General features: G+C 44.1%; 1 protein-coding gene across 1 annotated transcript in view; it reads left to right on the top strand.

Annotated features, from left to right (window-relative positions):
• The first annotated feature begins 446 nt into the window (after positions 1–446).
• Positions 447–13,285, top strand: part of BMPR1A (bone morphogenetic protein receptor type 1A) — an 87,846-nt gene continuing 75,007 nt past the window's right edge. Inside the window, exon 1 of the mRNA XM_054071342.1 lies at positions 447–635. The gene's annotated coding sequence lies outside the window, so the exon portion shown is untranslated. The remainder of the gene's footprint in view (positions 636–13,285) is intronic.

Here is a 13,285-nt window from a genome sequence, read left to right as displayed (position 1 = left end):
GGAATACAGACCCCCTCGGGGGATGCAGACCCTGTTCCAGGGAGAGGCCGGGGAATACAGACCCCCTCGGGGGATGCAGACCCTGTTCCAGGGAGAGGCCGGGGAATACAGACACCCTCGGGGGATGCAGATACTGCTCCAGGGGGAGGATGCGGGACACAGACCCCTCGGGGGATGCACACCCCGCCCCGGGGGACGCTGCCAGCAGGTCTGGCCCACGAGCCCCGCTGTGACGGCCAAGCACCGCCCGCTCCCGGCTCTGAGGGGCAGCAATTGTCCCGTCCCCCCGGGTCCCTGGCTGCGGGGCGGGCCTGGCACCGCTCTCCCCGCCCCCCCCATCCCGCCCCCGCGCGCTCCCGCCTCTCTCTACCTCCCCCCCCCCGCGCGCGCTCCCGCCGGCCGCAGGGATTGGAATCCGGGCTCCTTTCCCGCCCCGCCCCGCCCGCGCGGGAGCGCCTGCTGGGGCGACGGAGCCTGCGCCGAGCCGTCCCGCCCTCCACCCGTACACGCACCCGTCTTCGCTCCTGTCTAACGCCGGAGCCGTCGGGGATCGGCGAGAAGCGGGGTGTCGTCCCCCCATCCCTCCATCCCTCGCTTCGCACGTCGCCGCCGAGGATGAGGAGCCTCCCGCGTCGGTGAGTGCGGGGCCGCATCGCGCCGTCTCCCTCCGCACCCCGCGCCGGGCGCCGTCTCCCTCCGCCGTCGGGGCTAGCGCCGCACCTCGCCGTCTCCCTCCGCCGTCTCCCTCCGCGCATTCCCCCCCCCCCGCCCGAGTTTCCCCTCCGCCCGCCCCAGGGGTCCCGCCCGGCGTCCCGCGTTGCGTTCTCCTTTTCTCCTTCCCCCGTTCCTTCACTCCCCGCCGCGGGGAGGGTGCGAGTAGAGCGGGGAGGCCGCGGGGGGAAGGCGGCGGCTGAGCAAACAACGAGCTGCAGCTTCGCCCCGCGCTGCTGGGCGCCCCTTCACCCCTCGGAGGGGGCTCGGAGGCACCAGGGGCTGCTCACCCCCTCTGGGGTTCTTTAGTGTGGAATTCGGAGGGAATCTGGTGGCAGGGAATGGGAGTGAGTTGTGGGAAATGACCCAAACGAGCGCCTTCGCAGCAAAAGCCAGCGCGTTGGGTATCGTTGAGTTTGTTGTTCTCAGAACGGATACAAAATCTCTTGAAGAAGGTTTAGAAACACCAATCGCTGTTTACACCCTTTGGGTTTTTTTTTTTTTGTGGAATTCGGAGTGAATCCAGCAGCAGGGAATGGGAGTGAGTGTTGGGAAATGACCCAAACCACTACCTTCGCAGCAAAAGCCGGTGCTGTTGGGTACCAATTGTGTACGGTGTTCTCAGAACCGATACAAAATCTGTTGAAGAGGGTTTAGAAACGCCATTGGCTGCTCACACCCTTTGGGGTTTCTTTTTGTTGAATTCGGGGTGAATCCCGCAGCAGGGAATGGGAGTTAAGTTGTGGGAAACAACCCAAAGTGCCACCTTTGCAGCAAAAGGAACAGGCTGCCCAGGGAGGTGGTCGAGTCACCTTCCCTGGAGGTGTTTAAGGAACGGGTGGATGAAGTGCTTAGGGACATGGTTTAGGGAGTGTTAGGAATGGTTGGACTCGATGATCCAATGGGTCCTTTCCAACCTTGTGATTCTGTGAAAAGCCGGTGCTGTTGGACACCACTTGAGTTTGATGTTCTCAGAAGAGATACAAAATCTATTGAAGAGGGTTTAGAAACAGGAATGGCTGGTGTGTTTACACAATCTCAGGTTTCTTTTTTTGTGGAATTCAGAGTGAATCCAGCAGCAGGAATTTGGGAATGAGTTGTGGGAAACAACAAACCCAAATCGCCCCACACACCTTGGCAGTGCAGATCCATGCTGTTGGGCACCGATTGAGTACCATGTTCTCACAACTCAACTGTGAAATCTAGTGAAAAGGGTTTGAAAACATTACTGGCTGTTTTCACCCCACAATCAGCCACCTTCTTGGTTTTCTTTTTATAAAATCAAGAGCGAATCCAACAGCAGGGAATGAGTGAGTTGTGGGAAACGACCCAAATCACCAGACACACGCCTTCCCAGCAAAAATTGTGCTGTTGGGTACCCATTGAGTACATGGCTTCCATAACTGATACAAAATCTATTAAACAGGGTTTTAAAACAGGAATAACTGTTTATACCCCGCAATTGGCCACTCTCTGGGGTTTCTTTTTTTTGTAAAGTCGAGAGTGAGATCAGCAGCAGGGAATGGGAGTGAGTTGTGGGAAACAGCAAACCCAAATCACCGCACGCACCTTCACAGAGAAGATTGTGCTGTTGGGCATCGATTGAGTGCCATGTTTCCATAACTGACTACAAAACTAGTGAAGAGTGTTTAAAAACATGAATAGCTGATTGCACCCAGCAATCATCCACCCTCTGGGTTTTCTTGTAAAATTAAGAGTGAATTTTGCAGCAGGGAATGGGGGTGAGTTGTGGGTTTCCATTCAGCAGTCACCCGTCATTTTGTGTCAAAGGTTGTGTGATGATTCTCCCCAATGTAAACTGGTTGTGGTTCTCATTTACGTGTTTTATTCTCTGTGGATAGGTAATTATTGTTGAGTTCTTTTATCACGTTAGTGTCCCAAGGACTGTTCAGAACTGTTATCTGTAGGAATGGAGGAGCTCCTTTAGTAGATGAAGACTCCGCTGGGTTAAAAAAGTTGCCTCTTTTTCAGTAGAACCTAGTCCTGGAATAAAAAAGTTACATGAGAGCAGTTTATATTCAGGCACTTTACTGAGTCCATAGCCAGAAATACCCCATGTTGTGACATTTGTAGCCGTCTGGATAAAATTCTTGCTGGCAATGTGTTAGTCCTTTGTTCTTGTACTTTTGTTCCTTTTGTAACTTCTTAGGTTATTCACATGTTTTTGTTTGTTCTGTGAGTGTGTGTGGATTTTGCATATATTTACATAGAGACAAACAACATGGTAGGCTTTGAATTCTGGTCTGAAATCTTGTGGAGTATCTTCTTGCACAGCTGCAAGAATCAGCTGCCAGTCCTTAGGATGTGCCACTGGCTGCTCTCTTCCAGCGACAGTGAAGATATGTAGCTGAATTCGAATCGTTTAATGGTTTTTGGTTTTTTTTTAATTGTGATGTAGTTTAGTTTGGAAAGGGGCCTCTGGCTGTTACCTAGTTCAGCCCCTGTTCAAATTAGAGGAGAAAGCTGTTGATATATTGCAAGCCTGCAATAGCAAGTTACTGGGAATTCACTGGTCAAATATATGTTAACCGAAACAGTACGTAGCTAGCAAATAGAGTTTCTTAAAGTCACTGAATGGGACCCAGATCCTAATGATTTTGAAACTGCTCTGCAGTGAGCAGAGCAGATCTTTGCACCAAGAACATACAAGATCCTTGCGGTGAGAACGGTGTGCTTTGTTATGAAAATTAAAAATGCTGACTATGTAGAGTGTGTAAGTGATACGTGTGCTTTTTTCTGGATTACCAGCATTCAGGAACTGAAGATCTAAAGTGTAAGTGATATAACCAAAGTGATCAACTTTGTAATAGTTGGTGTATTTATTGAACTACTGCAAGTCAGGGCTAACAATTTGGTCACGTTTGGAATTGAATATGATGCTTGCTTAGATGTGCAGTAAAAAGCGTCTGCTGACTTCTTTCAAAATGGGCTTGTGTTTGCTGTGGATGAGCATTACTGCTGTATGAGATGTCACGGAGTAATGCATTGCAAAGAGAAAATTATTTTGAAGAAGCAATAGATAACTCTGCCTACTTCCCAGAGTCCTGAAAGGCAAGCAATTGATGGATAAATTGATTTTTTTAAAAAAATAATTACGTATTGTCTTACTATTTTGTCTTGGGTTTAAAATTAGGAATGATGGTAATATTTTGTTTATTCTCCAAGAAGCAGTATATGGATTCTGTGACTATGTAAATAGTAAAAAAAAAATCTAAGGAAGGACTTGCTAAATATTCACTAAATTGCATCTCTACAATGACAATGCAGTGCAGGCTATATTCATATCTTAACAGAGAAAAAAGGGGTTTAAAAATGGTGATATTAATTCAGAGCTAGTTAATGGAATCTCTCTTAAATTGTGCGTCAGTCACTGTAACTGAGAACTCTGCAGCTTTCCAAATGGGGCACAACTATGTAGATGGGAGGATCTGAGTACAACCCCTTCCCAGAAGGGATCAAAGAACAGATATTGGTGTTCACATTAATTTTGGTATAGCCAGGCTTTCCAAGAGAAAGAAACCCACCTCCCACGAAGCCCTCTAAAGCAAACAAACCAAAGAAAACTACAACCTCTTCTTCTTTCTTTTGTTCACCGCTGTGGTGGTAGTTTTTATGAGGAGGACGGTATCTCCTTCCAAGAGCAGGTAAAGGAGCTGCAGTAAATTGCTGAAAAGTGTTCATGGATAAAGGAGGCCAGACAGTACCTGGATATATGGGAAAGTGCCTGCTGTTCCTTGGTTCCTCACTAAAAAGAGGATATATCTTCAGTGACTGAGATTTTCTTCACTTAACTTAATGTCATCTGTAAATAAATGTCACGAGAAATGCACTATGAAAAGATATATCACATCCCAGTGTGTGGGCACAGATGGAGTACTTGGAGCCTGGCTTCAGTTGTCAGTATTCTCAAAATGCAGGACATGGGGCTGGGCGCAGAGTGGATGTGCTTGGTGGCCTCACAGCAGAGTTTTCCTTGGACTGCTGCTGGTATAGTGGTTCAACTTTTTCCTTTCCTGGACAAGACCTGCAGAACCCTCTGCTGTCACTCTACCACGCTGGTGATGATGGTCTTGAGTTAACGACACTGTCTACTGTGCCTTCCACAATTGTTAGTGCTCTAAAGGAAAAGCAAGGAATTGCTGCCAGGTTTTCTTGTAGTCTCTTAAAAGTTGCTGTCGAGTCTGTCAAGGATTTAATATTCTCAGACACAAAGTATTTTTAGTTATTCTGAAAAAAAAATATAACTGAAAACAACCATAAAATTTAACCTACTATATTGTCTCCTTTAAAAATAATATGGAGACTGGAATGGGTGATCCTTGAAATTAGACAAAAAGTTCAAATAGTCCTGTCATTTGTCTTCGTTATACAGAAACCATCATTTTGTCATTGTGAATGCTCTTTTTGAGAAGATGTATGGAATAGTGATTTTTGTAAGGGATTCAGTCCAGAAACATCTGCTCAGGACTTTTGAGTCTCTGGTTATGACCCTGTTGTTTCAGCTGTACACAAATGGTATGAAGAATATGGTCATGCTGTTCCGGATTTATAATCCAGAGAGTTTTATTTCTTGCCATTGTTCTAATGGGTTTGTTGTAGTTGCCTTCCTGTTTCATTTGATTCTGTGCATTTCAGTTAGGTTTTCGGTTTTATGTTAGTCTGGTTAATGAAATTTGAAATGAGCGTTAAAGCAGGAAAATAAACTCCAGCTCATGGTTGTGATAATGACAATAACGTTACGAATCACATGTATGGAAGGAGAACCAAAGGCAAAGCCTTATCTAAGCTCCAGTGTGTTGCCATCTCGGAATTTCTATAGTGACATAAATTGTTACTGTGAAAGCCACTGGCTTGATGGAGCTCTTCCTGCGAGCCAGGCTGAGCACACCCTGCACAAAATTCACTGGTAGTTGTGCTCACGGGAGGGAAGGGAGCATTCTGAGTAGCATGAAGGGTGTGAACTGTACATGTTTTTTAAAGTTCTGATTAGACAAAATCTATGACGTAGTTGTTCGTAGGGCACATACCTGGCTGAATGCTCCGACGCTCATTTTTTCCTCAAAATAGGATTTCTCAAAATATAGTAGGTTTAAATGTAATTTTAGTATGTGACAAGTTGGCTATGCATTAAAAAGGAAAAAAAATTAGTATTACTAACTTAGCTCTACAGTACTGTCACTTAATTTGCATCATATGTTGTAGCAGCAGCAATGCTTTTTACAAAAACTGGAAATCACTTAAATTTTCTCAGTGTCTCCTCAGATAATTGCTTTCCACAGTGACTTCAGTCAACATTATTAGCATAAAATGTGGAAGCAACTAGCAATGCTTTGTGTCTGTATTCCATCAGTTCACCATCTTAAAGAGAAAACTATGATTCTGGCTGTGTTTTGGCCCATAAAAACACAAGCAGATGTAGCAGGGATAAGTCAGAGAACTATTGAACTGTCAGAAGACACGTACCCGGATACAGACCTGATTCATGGAAGTGATTTCCCTTTCGCTACGGCAGCTATTGAAATGATCTAAATTTGCTTTTCCTTCTGTCTCATGTCTTTATGGTGTTAACAACTCTTCCTTGGTTTGAAAAAAGATCTAAAAGTGTTCAGAGGCCTTGGTGCTTCCACGGTGAGAACCTGATCCCGAACCTGACTGGAAATCAGTGGGCAGAAACCAAATGACTTCTGCAGGACTGAAGTCGTCAAGAGATTTCACTTCTGCAAAGAATTAATATTCTGCTCATGAAAGATCTGTTGCGCAAATGAGTATATTATGTGCTCAGAATCGGAATTTCAGAGATGTAGAAGGGATGAACAGGCACGAGTATGGTTTTCCAAATTAATCATTCCTTTTCCAGTTCTTTGTTCAGTAGGAAATCCACAGCGCAGTGGTGCGGCAGAGGCATGGCCACTGTCCCGTGTTGTTATGCAGGGGTATAGAGAGTTTGAAAAGAAAGCATGAACAGGTAAGGTGAGGAATCATTCAGCAGGAAGAATGGATGCTGGAAATAGGAAATTATGTATCTCCTTGTCCCTTATGCTTGGGAATGAAAGAAGTTGGAGATTGGCATGAGAAGAAAAATGGCTTATCAGAAGAAGACAGAGCGAACCTCAATGGCAGGAAATGTGAATAAGAAAACCAGAAAGCTGTGTAAAACGTGCTCCTGCTTGCTGCGTATCCTCCTTCACAGAAGATATATTAGTCTTTTACAGAATGCCTTGAAGAATATTTCAGAAACCCTCCTCTACCCTTTTCTGTGTTGGCTGAGGGACAAGCCTTGCTGTTGTCAGACGCTGGTCGGGACAACTGGGAGTTGTCGGGGGAAGGCCCTGCCAGCTAATGAGGTGCAGCCATTCCTCTTGCACTCAGCACCCAAAACATGGACTGTCCAGGTTATTGAAGATATTTTAGCATTGATCAAAATTGAGTAGTGGTATTGAGTGCTATGCGAAAACATCCCTAATGATAGAGGATATGGGAACTTTTGCTAGGCATGTTATTTTGCTAGGCATTATTATGTATTGCTTTGAAGTATTTTTTCAGACTTGTTTTGGATGTCTGCTTTTTCAGAAAGAAAGCAAACAATAAATCTTCCAGAAAGAAAAAACGCTTTTATAGTGTTTATGTATTGATGTGCTTTTCTAGTTTCTTCTGTATTTACTAGTTCACAACCATTGAATGTTTTTTTTTTGTGAAAATATGCTATTGAAAATTTGCCACAGGAGTATTCTGAAGTGCCTGCCATTCACTAGGATTGAAGATTTGCCCTTCCTTACCCAGGCAAGTTGTTATTGTGAGCTTAAATTAAAAGCTGGATACGTTTTGCAGAAGATCTGTCACATTTGCTGAAATTAACCAGTGAACCTGCTAGTGATAAGTCTTCATTAAAAGTTATAGGGTAGGCCAGCATGTAAGACAAACAGTGTTGTATGACCTAGTCTTCTGCTTTAGTTAAATGAAGAGAAATGTGTTTGAACAACGCTAACTCCATTTAATTTATTTTTTTTAATTTCTTTTGCCTTAGTTGTTTCTTTATTGAATTGATTTCAGTTGACAGCCACTGATACTAGTTTACACCAATCTTTATTTGTTTCGTAAAGCTCTTTTGGTACATGGTGAGTTAATTTTTGGGTTTTTTTTTAATCTCACAACTGTAATTTAGTATGACTCTAAAAAGAAAGAATCAAAACCTGAAACATTGTCCTACTCTGAAGTTAGAGTGGACTGAAGTGTAGGAATATTCCTATAGAGCTGATATTCTTCATTTCCCTGCTCTTAAAATTTCATGGAAGGAATGCAGCGAGAGACTTGCCAATTTGGGTTAAACCAGGAACTGTGAAATAAAACCGGACCCAGACAGGGCAGTTTTTACTCAAACACGAGCCTCCGTTGAACTGTCTGTTTTTGTTCCACCCCGGCCCTGTTTCACTCCCCCACCTCTCTTCAAATTCACAAGTTTTTAAATGTAGAGATGTTTCTAATTTAGAAAATTATTTTGGCGTAATGAACTTAAACGGAAAGGAGGGGACTAAACTGAGGGAGGTCAAAAGACAGATGGAAATAGAATATCTAGCAAAAAAAAAAAAAAAAGTCACCCTTGGAATAATGGAATCTAAATGCTGAAATTATACATCTGCTCGGCAGCTGTGCATTCCTTAGCCAGAGGTTCTGCTGCAGAAGTGGCATTAGTCAACTTTTTCTCAACGTTTCAAATGCTGTTGTATATTATTTACATTTCTGGGTAATACTCGCTGTCCTAGTCCTAGAATGGGTGAGAATAGAAATGGAGGGTTGCTGAAAAAGAGTTGCTGAGCTGATGTAAGAATTTGCTTCTCTTAAGTGCCTGTAGCATGTATGGTTGTTCACAGCAATGAAATTCTGTTATTTTCTTTCTTAGTGGTTCTTTGCAAGTAGTTTAATTTCTGCTGACTTAACATCAGCGGTGAGGTAGATTACAGGAAAAATAACAAAATAAAACTGAAGGAATGGGGTTGCACTAGTGAAAAAAGAAAGTTACAAGTAAAGAAACTGGCTTCCAGTGATGGGCAGCTGTATTGCTCTCAAGGAAAGCGCAAGGCAGTCTGCAACAGGCAACTGTGGAATTACAGCACTCTGTGGAGGCTTCTTCCAACACCCCAATAGCCAGGAGCTGGTTGAGACTGTAATGCACATTAAATATGCTGAATTATATTTCCACGGCATGCTTTTCTGTGGTATCTTTAAATGTTAAACCATTTTAGTTAGAAAAGGATTCTATAAGCTATTAAGCAACTAACAAAAATGTGTATTTTTACATTTTCCTTTGCGGTTTTTTTTCTTCTTTGTACTGTTTGGATGATGTTGGTGTTCATCAGTTACCTGTTGGTACTGAGATTTACATATGCTGGAGCAGGAGTTGGTTTAAGGGCTGATGTAAATGGTGATGTGGTTAGTGTAAGGGTCTGTGGTGATTTTCGCTCTGCAAAAAGATAGCGACCAAGGTGACTCTTGCTTCCAAGAATTCTAGCCAAAATTTTAAAGTTTGAGGTTATGTATGATAAATGTCATGGCTTTCAGAAATGTTGAATATTGTTTTAAAAGCGTATCTGGCTTGGGAAGTAATTGTTTACAGGAAGATTTTTTTTTTGCTGTGTGTTCTTGGAACAACTGAAGGTAAAATTATTCTTGTTCAGGTTACTTTGAGTGAGAAGCTTGAGTGTTAGAAAACAGATGTTAAAGTCTCCCAAGGATCTGAAAGAGCAGATGTCGGACTTGGGGCAGGGTAATGACTGGTCTGAGGTACCGAGGACTATGGGCAGAGGAGCAGCGATGTGGTGAGGAAGGCTTGCTGGGCTTGAGCCATGGAGTGCAGCAGGGAGGGCAGAGGGTGGGACTTAACCTTCATCAGAACCCTCTTCTGTTAACAGAGTTTCTTACCTGGGGGTAGAAGCTAGAGAGCTGTCTCTCTCCTGTCTCTCTGTATAACTGTATAACACCTCTTTCCATATCTATCCGTAGATTTCCTTTCTGCAAGTAGTTATTCTTTCATTGTCGCTTTTGATTTTCCCTCCAGCGTCTGTGACTTCATCACAGTGTGAAATGAGGTTTCCAGCTATTAAAGGGCTGCCAATACAAAGTTTCCCTTCACACAGAAGAAGTTAGTTATTTGTTTGGATTTGACTCTGTTTGCCGTACATTGTGGAACAGACTGGGCAGAAACGGGAGAAATCAGAGTGTGCAGTTGCGTGGCAGCGGTCTTGTTGAGATCAGAGGTGCAGTGGGCTGGCTGACGGCTGGAGCGCTGCAAGGACTGGCTGCAGGCTCTTGAGGAAGGACAGGCTGGGAGGCAAGGAGTGCAGGGTGTTGAGAGCTGCAGGAATGTGTGGAGCTCTGCCTTTCAGGTGGATGAGGAGTCCATTGAAAGCACACGAGTCAGGATTTAGCAGCAGGTCAGCACAGGTGATTTTGGTGGGTCCCCGATAACCTTCTGTGATGAAATGACTAGCTCAGTGAATGACTGGAGAAGAGTGGATGTTTCCCTAAGGCTTTTGACAGTGTCTCTTGTAACGTACTTATGAACAAACTGGTGGAAGTTCAGTCTAGACAAATGGACAATGAGACAGACTGAAAATTGGATGAGCAGCCAGGTTTGGAGAGTAGTAATCAGCAGCATGCAGTCCAACTGGAGACCGGTCACTAGCAGTATGGCAAAGGGGTCACTGCTGAAAAGAATCTGGAGGTCACAATGGACAATTTGAACATGAGCCAGAAAACTTGCCCTTGCGTTAAGGGAGGCCAGCAGCCTCCTGGGCTGTGTTAGGGAGAGTGTTGCAGGCAGGCTGTGGAAGGTGATGATGCATTCAGCTCGGAACTGGTGAGACACAGCTGGAAAGCCCTAATGGGTTCTGGGCTCCCAGGGTGCTAACAGCCTTTCTGGAAGCAAGTGACAGGGCCTGCTTCCATGTGTTTGGAGACGATGTGGAAACAGGGAATGCATGGTGAGGCGGTGAAACTTGCAGCTGATACAGGTGTTGTGAACTGGCTGTAGCCGTACTGAATGCCTAGATGATAAAATATCAGATGAGGTACAGTAAGTGCAGTGTAATTTAATTCAGACAGAGGAAAACCAGTAATAGGTTCTAAATTGGGTATTAACACGTGGGGAGATCTTGGATAGTTTTCAAACAGGTCTTTGCTGTGTGAAGCTCCAACTTTAGATTGCACCTATCTGCTGAGGGTGTTTAAAACTTCTTTTCTTTTTCCCTCTCTTTTCCTTTTGGCTGTGTGTTTCCACTGTCACTTTTGTATTTGTGTAATTGGCCAGGTAGAAGGTTGGATTTGTTTGCTAATCTGTCTGAAAACTAACCCCATAAATACCCCTGGGTTTTCAGCAGCTCCAGCTCACTGTGGGACCATGAGGAGTAAGGGGGGAGGAGGGGCAGCCCTTCCTTTCCTGCAATCAGCAGAGTCTTAAGTAAGTTTTAGTCAATTTTGAAGCAGGGTTCTGTAGAGTAATTATAAGTTTTTTAAGAATGTGATTATGCATCTGTACACGTTAATTACATATGGATGTACATGTTAAGTAGTTACACTAACACAATTTCAACAGTGCCATTAAAACCAGAAGGAATTCTGTTTTGTTTTTTCTTCCTCCAGCAGTTCAAATGGGATGCAGTACTAAATAGACTTGGGCTTCTTGAGTCAGGGAAGGAAAAATAGTACAGAAGGCAATGTGATGGTAATCTATCAAACCTTAAATGAAATTAAGAAACTGATGAAGAATAATTTTTCACCACTATTTTTTTTTCTCCACTGTCTAAAGGAATGGCAGGTCAGAAGCACAGTAAAATGTGGTGTTTCTTTCCCTCCTCACAGCAAACAATTTTGTTGAAGTGTCACTAGCAGAATATGTGGCTGGGGATGAAAGTATTGTGCAGGTTTGCGATTACATAGATTTGTTGAAGAATGTGTCCACTGATGGCAATAACACAGTGACTTGTATCCAGCTGTAGGTCAGGAACTACACAGGCTTCTGGATGGAGCAAGGGAAGACTCTCCTTCCTTCTTTCCCAACTGGTCTGCTAGCAGGCGGTGTCACAAATGAAGTGCTCAGCTAGACATCTGCTACAGTGCAGTAGGCTAATCCGTATGCCTTTTATCACACCCACGCACCCCCCCAGCACATCAGCTCCTCTGCTCTTACATTCAGTAGTGTCTGTACGCCTACAGCTTTTTTTTTTTTTCATATTGTGCTGGCATCTAGCTGCCTTCACGGGCACGTTGGTTAGGTTTAGTTTAATGATACTGCTGTGAAACATGAAGTAACATGGTTTTAGTGTCTACCTTATCTTGAGCAGGTTTTGTTCAGGCACTTTATTTTGCTTAGTGTGGAAAGACGGATAATACAGTTTCCTGAGGAGTGGAGCAGTGCAGCCAGGTAGACTTCAATTAATGTCTGCAATGAAAATCTGCTAGATGAGTAACTAACGAGCAGATGAAGAGGGCAGCTCTGTGCTACAGATAAGCAAGCCTAGGAGCCGGGTGCACTCGAAAGGCCAGTTCTACTCCCTGTTAACGCCACCCATGTGCGCCCTTGCCTTTTCCTTTACAGCAGCACTGGCACTCCTCTGATGCTGTAGGAATTTACACTGGCTGAAAGGCAATTACCTTTCTTTTTTTCTTTAATAGGCTTCCCTTTTTGCTGCATTTTAAGCTGCAGTTGTGGGGGCAGACCAAGCGCCTGTGTTGGTGTACAGAACATGAGTGCCCCTTCCAGATACAGCTTAGCTGTAGTGTAGTTTTCTTGTGGGTAAGGCTGCCATTCAGGAGTGTTACCCATTTTTTCTGTTAGCTTAAATAATAATGACCCCATCTAACTTCTTAATGTATACTGAGTATATCCCTCCCTCCCCAAAGCAAAAATGAGTTGAACAGAAGCTTCCCACCCCTGCATTCTTTGCTCTTCTCCTTTTGCATTTGTGCCCTTTGTTTTGTAGTTTTGTCAAGGGTTTCTGTCTCATTTATGTAAAGTTTTGGATTTTGGCAAATTCCTCATACCTAAAACTTCAAAGACGAGCTGCATGTATCAGCAGGCTTGAAGATTAGACGTTTGGTAAGATTATGGAGTGGATGTCACGTTTCAGTTTCAAAGGTCTTGAGCTGCGTTAGTGTCCCCAGAGGTGAGGGTTGTTATGATCAGAAGTGTTCCCTAAACTTGTTATGCCTGATAAGGGGAAGTCAGTATGCATGGACTGTCTGCCGGTGAGGCATGTTGTTTGGCACCAGAGGACGTGGGAGGGAAGGGGAAAGAGAACTGTGGTTAGAGGAATGTGTGTATGAGTGGGGAAATGGATATGTTGCAAAGAACAGGGAGAGTGAAATCATACGAGGTATAGGAAGAGAGCTGGGGCAGTTAGACTGGGAAAAAGAATCATTTGGAGTATAGGAACCAGAAATACCATAGGTGTGTGTTTGGCCTCACTGACTGGGCAGAGGGATCAGTTTCTTCTGCTTTCCTCATGTAACCTACGCTTTAGTTAAACGCAGAGGAGGCACAATAAAAGGTTTATATAGC

The sequence above is a fragment of the Cuculus canorus genome, chromosome 7 (genome assembly GCF_017976375.1).
Source record: "Cuculus canorus isolate bCucCan1 chromosome 7, bCucCan1.pri, whole genome shotgun sequence".
Classification (NCBI taxonomy): Eukaryota; Metazoa; Chordata; class Aves; order Cuculiformes; family Cuculidae; genus Cuculus; species Cuculus canorus.
The sequence above is the reverse complement of the archived record's forward strand: the minus strand, read 5'-3'. Positions and strand labels throughout refer to the sequence as shown.